The 5,937-nt window shown below is 40.2% G+C and overlaps 1 long non-coding RNA gene across 1 annotated transcript; it reads right to left on the bottom strand.

Moving 5' to 3' along the window:
- Window positions 1-231: 231 nt before the first annotated feature.
- On the bottom strand, window positions 232-4,675 carry LOC124263849. Its single transcript, XR_006894971.1, has 3 exons — window positions 4,663-4,675; window positions 4,490-4,491; window positions 232-325 (listed from the first exon to the last, which is right to left on the bottom strand). It is a non-coding gene; the product is annotated as an uncharacterized LOC124263849 (long non-coding RNA).
- Window positions 4,676-5,937: the final 1,262 nt, after the last annotated feature.

Below are 5,937 nucleotides of genomic sequence, written 5' to 3'. Positions count from 1 at the left end.
GAAATGCTTATAGAATGAACCTGGATTTTATAGAGGTTGGTGGCAGTGTGGTTGTTTAGAGTTCGTTTGTCACGCGGAGAGTCTGGTTTCGAATCCCTACATGGGTGATGGTGATGGAACATTGCTATACGCGGCACGACCTAGTTGTTGTTTTTTATAATTCTATATAACAGAAAGATATTTTTCAGACTATTCAGATAACTGAACAAAGGACATTCGGTTACAATTCAACAAGCATATGATTTACAAATTATGTGAACAGTTCATGACATGAAGATAAAAACTTATAAAAGGCGCTGATATTACACTCCATTAAAGAAGAGCACTTTGTTATCATATAATAATGTCTAATTTCATTCTGGAAAACATGAAAAGGTGGCACAATGTTTTCTAATCTGCTTCCAAAAATTAGGTTTTTAAAGATAATAATAATAAGCCATGCCTGTGGCTTTGACTCCGAGGTCCATCCATGGTACGACCCTGAACATGTCCAGGGCGTCATGGAAAATGATGCTTTCAAACTTCTCTGGAATAGGCCCATATACAGCCTCAGAAGAATTCCTGCCAACAAACCTGATATTGTCCTTTTTGATAAAGCCAATGAATTTATTTATATCATTGAATTTTCTGTCCCTTATCACAGCAATGTGATTGGCAAGATTCAGGAAAAGCATGATAAATACGCGGACCTCGCCTTTGAAATGTCTCGCTTGCATCCCAAGTACACTGTCGTCAGGCTCCCCATTGTTCTTGGTGCCCTTGGTTTGGTATCTGATCTCTTGGTGCAGATCAGGAGAGTGCCCGGGTTCTCCACCGGGAGCACAGCCCTTCTGACACTCTGGGTAATGCCGAAGGCTGCAGTGTTGGGAAGCCTTCATATTCTCCGGAAGGCTCTTGGTGGGTTCGACTAGGCAGCGTTTCCTGGGAGAAGTCCCATTCGCTGTCTGGGCTGCGTGTAGAAGGGGCGAGGGCCCTGAGCTGATGATGAGCCTTACCAGCCTGACTGTGCCAGGATCACCCGAACCCTCTCTACTGCATTTTTCATCTTTAATCTGTAAAAAATGATAATAATATTGAGAGGGTCATTGTTTTTGTCTGGGAAACCAAGCAATACATGTTTTTTAACATGGTATTGATAAGATCTTTACGATTTCACCAGATATAGTGGCCCACTGATGTAAAGAGCCGCTGTATACACTATTATTCTGTGTTAGTTGCGAGGATCCCCTGATCGTGGTTTCGAATCCCACTTTCGATCCGATTATGACCCTTGGTCCTATCACATTTCCATTATGTCCAACTCGGTAGAAAGGGGCTCAACACACACGTGATTTCGTATGCGAGCCTCTAACATGATCGTTGTCAAAATGTTCGACTAGTAGAATAGTCTTTTATATGTCAAACAATCGTCATGAATGTAAAGTCATTTAAATGTTAAAGGTCACATGCAACGTAAAACACAACTTTGCAGATTCTGATATCTTTCGGTATGGACATACCGAAACAAATCGTCAAAAATGCAAATTCAACTTATAAAGTTGAAAAATAACGCGATGAAAAAAAACGCGCGAAATCGAAGTTCAAACGTTTCACTAATTTTCCCCAGATTTTTCTGGGGAAAACGGGTTTCAACAGCTGGGCTGCGCTCATAGCACGTGCGCAAGTAAATAGGTTCGCGCAAAATCCACCCGGACAAAATCCACCCCAAAATTGCAACCTAGGACAAAATCCACCCCTAATAAAATCCACCCTAAGAAAAAATCAACTAATGACATGTTTAGTCACAGAAATGAATTTTATTCATATCAGTCATTCATAATCGATAACAAAAACAACCAAAATACATATGTAAGCACATTTTCTTAGGGGGCTGACCTCTTTCGGACCTGTAGATGGCTGTACACGCAAGACCGTTGTCTTTTCTCAGACAGTCGATGAGTCTCCACACAGTAGGGTGGGAATGTCCTATCAGTTTCTTAAACGCGTGGTTCAAACCTTCGCACACATTGTTTGTAAGTAGATTATCTCAAACTCATTTAAAATAAACAGGATGATCTCAAACTCATTAAAAAGTATGTAGATGATCTCAAACTCATTTAAAATAAACAGGATGATCTCAAACTTATTAAAAAGTATGTTATATAAAAACATGAGTATAAAGGGCTCCAATCAGGCTTGCAAAAACATCTAGGAACAACAGCCAATTAGGAAAACGTAAATGCTATCAAAACAATGAGAAAAACAACTTGATCAAAGATAAGGACACACTAAAACTTTTAACAACAGCAATTTGAGAAGGGTGGATTTTGTCCATTTTTGTGTTAGGGAGGTGGATTTTGTCCGGGGTGGCAATTTTGGGGTGGATTTTGTCCGGTCACCGAAGCGGGTTGTCGGGTGAATACTCGGTGAAGGCTTTGGTGTGAGCTATTTTTCTAATGTTTTGTTGATATCTCACAGGCGCGAGCTTTTTATATGTTATGACAGTAAATTAACTGTTTATTTAATTTCATTTGTCTATTTCACCACACGTTCTTCTTACCGAGACACTTTCTCAGTTCGATACTTAAAAGCAATGTCATTATTTAGCGTTGACAGAATTTCTAACTGTGATATAGATATGTCGTTGTCACAGACAAAACTCAATGTCTTGTTTTATTGACACCTGTGTGTCTGCCTGCTTGTCTGCTAATGACAATATTCAATACACAGCTGCTATCACTGACCACATGCAATTTGAACTTAACACCAATCAGGCTATACACCATAAACAAAATGCATTGATTTATGGCCCGAGTTCGGTCTCTGTCACATTATGTAATTACACAGACAGGCAGGTGTGATACTTGAACACATGACATGTTATGATGTCTGTTGATTGCAAAAAAATGAGCATGTATTTACAAAACCCAACATCTCTATATATATACAAACACAATTAGCCGTGAAGGCATCTGCAAATGAACCAGCCGTTACACTTGAGTGCACACCCACCCGCTCTGACTGGGTTCGGTATCCCGGCTGCTTCGTTTCTTGGAAAGTAAACCGAAGTACACAATTTTGCACTTTCGATTTGCGATTGTACGCTTATAATTTTGTTTATATATTTTTTCGTAACCAGCAATGTATATTATATGTCATGAATAAGTGATAATTGTGTTTTAATTATGTTTGATGTTTTGGTTGCATGTGACCTTTAAAGAAGTGACCATTGATGTTCAAATCAAGTGCGGAAATTTGAATGCCACATCGTGTTACTGCATTGTGCTATTCTCTTTGTTCTAATCTTCACGCGTCCACGCCTTCTGGGACAGACTACGAATGTTCTATTTTGGACAGCACGTGTTCATTTGCTGCGCGTCTGTGATCTGTTGTGGAACCTGTGCGTTCAAGCACATAAACCAACATCATGTGCTGAATAACAACAGATGTATTTTAAATTGGACCAAATATTTTAGCTTTCGAAAGATATGTATTTGAGAAGAATAGATTATGGAAAGTACATGGGAAGAGTGATATTGTCTGACGAATGATTTGTGAAGCCTACATACTTTGATAATAGCACATATATAGCTTTACTAAATATAACAGAAAACCATTACTTAAATGCATCGTTTTTAACTTGCCTGCACTAGGAGAATGTTACATGTAGAGGAAACACTGATATTCTGCTGGCTAATTTTACCTGGAGCCTTTATCTATGCTATAATCATTATTTATTTGCTTTGTTCTTTCTACAGTGAATCCATAATGATATGCAAGACAATTATGTTACATGCGAGAACACGAGTTGCATTAATAGAACATTGGTGTCCTATTTTTATACATAGCATGCAAAGCTGACCATGCTGACCACATCCGGTCTGCGACAGAACTAGCGTGATGTCGCAATTATATATTTGGCTCACACTTTCGTCTCATGCTGTTGATCGCTGGATTGTCTGGTCCAGACTCGAGTATTTACAGACCGCCGCCATGTATGTGGAATATTGCTGAGTGCGGCGTAAAACTAAACTCACTCACTCAAACTTCCGTGAAAATAGGAATCCATCTGGTTTTGGTTATATTTAGTCGTCGCCCTACTTCAGCAATATACCATCTATATGGCGGCGGTATGTATATAATCGAGTCTGGACCAGACAATCCACTGATCAACAGCACGAGCATCGATCTACGCAGTTGGAATACGATAACATGTGTCAAAACCAAGCCAGCGAGCCTGCCCACCTGATCCCGTTAGTCGCCTCTTACGATAAACATGGGTTACTGAAGACCAGTTCTAACCAAGGTCTGTGGTCTTACGACTGTACAAAAGGATAATTTAATATAGTGCTATGACAATGGCGATAGATACCTGGATGTTGGTGTGGTTACTCTTTAGCAAGGTATAAATTCTAGTATTTTGGAGGCACCATATCCCCAGCACACAAAGTTAGCGATCTAACCCTCTCGGCAACCGAGGCTCGTACTAACTAACTTGTGTGGGTTAGACCACTGACTTAGTGTTCTCGCGATTTGGTGTCTAACTCGGAGAGTATGGGTTCGAATCCCGGATGGAACTCAATCCAAGAAAGTATTAGAATTTGCACTCAACTTCTAAAACAAGCATTGTCTCATCTGAACACTTTGTAAGGGGCATTGTGTATTCATCTAGCTTCAATTGACAGTTTTTGGCAAAGCTTTTAAATTATGAAACAAAACTGAATGTCATGTACATTCATATTTTCTAGCCAACGTTTATAAAGTGGTATGTACGAATTTGAAAACTATAGGACTACGACCAAATACATGCTTGGTGTTGTAGGGCGTTGCAGGTGAGGTGAGGTGAAATTGGGTTTAACGTCGTGCTTGAGAATATTTCGCTCATATGACGACGTGCATGCGTGTGTATGTGTATGTGCGGCTGCTTGTACTAGCCCAGACTGAAGCTGGTTTTATAGTGCTAGCCCACTGAGATACCATGCCGCAGTGAAGCATGAATACCCCACTCAGACACATTATACTGACTCCGAGCCGACCAGTCCTTGTTGTACCCATTAATGCCGAGCGCCAGGCAGGGAACAACAAGTACCATATTTTAACGTCTTTTGGTATGACGCGGTCGGGGATCGAACCCGCGACCTTCCGCTCTCCGGGCGGACGCCCTAACCACTACACCACGGAGGCGGTCGTAGGGCGTTGCAGAGATATGTATGCCATGTAGTCCCTGAAGCATGCGTTTGTCCTAGCAGTTTAACAGATCATCGGAATATACCCAAGAGAAACATCAACGAAACACAACAGCAAATGAAAGGCTTGAAGCCCATGTCAAGTAGTTGACATAAATAGTAACATTTCAAGTACTGACGTCCTGCTTGACACTGCTTCACTGCAGTTCGTAAATATTTATGAAGAACTCTGATCATGACTCACATGTGACTTCAATAGCAACATGATTATGACAAAGGAGGGTAATAAATGTTTCAAGGTTCAGACTTCGTCTGAACAAATTCATATCCATGAATGTATGGTTTCTTACCTCTTAAAAGGACATCTGGTAAATTGTGGAATTAAAATATTTTCTCAACTTGCGCGAAGATGTATTCCTATGTCAGAAGAAATGTAGAATAATTTGTCTGAGTCGTTGTTATTCTGAATCTTCGTGTGGAATATCTCCTGAAAGTCTGACATTGTCTGAATGGAAAGGTTCTTAATATGGTGGGTCAAGACCATCAGTGTTCAATATACATTTTTTACATCCATGGGTTCTGACTAATGTTCAGAAGCAGAAGTGTGTGTCTAAAGTATCCTACAGCATCACATCGCAGGGGTGGAAATAACCCATTGCCCGACGTCCGAGTCCAGTGTTTTTTTCTGTCGGGCAAGCAAATTTGTATATCACACTGTACCGGTGTCCAGTTGACTTTCCAATGTTAATTATGTTGTTTATTTAAAAACTCA

Source organism: Haliotis rubra, unplaced genomic scaffold (assembly GCF_003918875.1).
Source record: "Haliotis rubra isolate DU_JTF1 unplaced genomic scaffold, ASM391887v1 Scf9, whole genome shotgun sequence".
NCBI lineage: Eukaryota > Metazoa > Mollusca > Gastropoda > Lepetellida > Haliotidae > Haliotis > Haliotis rubra.
This window is presented reverse-complemented; position numbering and strand designations above follow the sequence as displayed.